This window comes from Myotis yumanensis, unplaced genomic scaffold (assembly GCF_028538775.1).
Source record: "Myotis yumanensis isolate MYYU_CA2020_CCGP unplaced genomic scaffold, mMyoYum1.0.hap1 SCAF_3, whole genome shotgun sequence".
Taxonomy (NCBI): domain Eukaryota; kingdom Metazoa; phylum Chordata; class Mammalia; order Chiroptera; family Vespertilionidae; genus Myotis; species Myotis yumanensis.
The window spans coordinates 115,960,965-115,962,722 of record NW_027223754.1 but is presented as its reverse complement, the minus strand read 5'-3'; the positions used below and the strand labels follow the sequence as shown (position 1 = coordinate 115,962,722).

Sequence of the window (1,758 nt, the reverse complement as noted above, 5' to 3'; positions counted from 1 at the left end):
CGATAATGTTATGTTGAGTACATCCTGCGTGATCCCACTTATCGGAATATCCAGAACAAGTAAAGATATTTTAAGATGAAAAAGGTCAGAACAGTGGTTACCACTACGAGTGTGGGGATTACCTGAGAGGGGACACAAAGAAGCTTTCTGGGAGAAGGGAAACAGCCTATTTTGTGATAAAGTATGGATTAGAAGAGCAAATCATTTGTCAAAAGTGTCCTAGAAGCTGCATTCATCTCAGTACATTTGACCTCAGTAACTGAGTGGGGAGAGATGACGTAAGAATGGCAGAATGTTGCTAATTATTGGAGCTGGTTGACAGGACTATGAGGTTCGTTATCTTTATTCTGTTTCTTTTACACACTGAGTTTTTAAAATAAAATAAGTATTTTCTTCTATCTCCTTCATTCCAACTTGATCTTTAGTGTGTATCTCCTCTTTATGAGACTTTTCTGCAGAAAAGGGGCCTTGGTCAGCTCCCTTTGCTGCCCCTGTGAGTGTCGGGGTGGTTGGGCCAAGGCCCAGGTGCAGGCTCTGCCTCCATCGCACCATGGACCCTGTCTTTGCAATTTGTAATCTTTGAGCTCCTTGAAATAGAGATGGCCACTTCCCTGTGTGCCTAGCCTCTAGTACAGAAAGCCCTGTTGAGAGTGGGTGCTCACCCAATGTTTGTGAATGAATCAATTAATGGAAGAGTTGACTCTTCAGATTGTCATAATAGGCTGTAAACTTTTCAAAAATAAGTGTATTATAGACAGAACCCAATTTATAAATGAATTCTACTCCAGATATTTAGTTATTAACTGGACTTCTTTTTCTTACTGGGATATAATCGACATGTAACATTATATTCAGGTTTACAAAATAATGACTCGGGTCCTCACAGTCTGACATCTTGGTGAGGCAGCAGCGGAGCCCTGCTCTCCGAGTTTCCCTGTGCCTCCGAGGATGACAAGAAGAAGAAAGATGCTGGAAAGTTGGCCTAGAAAGACAAGACCCTGTGAATAAGTCAGGGGTCAAGGCCAAAAAGAAGTGGTCCAAAGACAACGTTCAGGACAAGCTCAATAACCTGGTCTTGTTTGACAAAGCAACATATGACAAGCTCTGTAAGAAAGTTCCCAGCTACAAGCTTATAGCCCCAGCTGTGCTCTTGGAAAGACGGAAGATTCACAGCTCCATGGCCAGGGGAGCCCTTCAGGGATTCCTCAGTAAAGGACTTATTAAACCAGTTTCAAAGCACAGAGCTCAAGTAATTTAACCAGAAACACCAAAGGTGGAGATGCCCCAGCTGTTGGAGAAGATGCATGAACAACAGGTCTTACCAGCTGAACATTTTGAAAAATAAAACTTTATTAAAGGAATAAAAAACAAAACAATGATTTAATATTTGTATACACTGCTAAATGATCATCACAATAAGTATAGTTACCATCCATCACCATACAAAATTACAAATTTTTTTTGGATTTCTTGATGAATTTCTCCTGAGTGGTAAAGTTTCCAGATCAGCTACAAAGATGGTGGCCTACTCCTAATTATAATCAAGGTGCTGGGCTAAATTCCTTCTGGAAGCTCTAGGGGAGAATCTGTTTCCTTGTCTTTCCAGCTTCTGGAAGCCCATTCCCCCATCATTCCACCTCCTGCTCTGTTGTAGCACCTCCCACTGCTGTTTGGGACCTTGTTGCCTCCCTCACAGGATACTTATGATTATATTTTAGGGCCCATTGGGATAATTCAGGGTAACCTTCCCATCTCAAG

The 1,758-nt window shown here is 41.8% G+C and overlaps 1 pseudogene; it reads left to right on the top strand.

Annotated features, from left to right (window-relative positions):
* Positions 1–273: 273 nt before the first annotated feature.
* Positions 274–1,308, top strand: LOC139006305 (small ribosomal subunit protein eS25-like; annotated as a pseudogene).
* Positions 1,309–1,758: the final 450 nt, after the last annotated feature.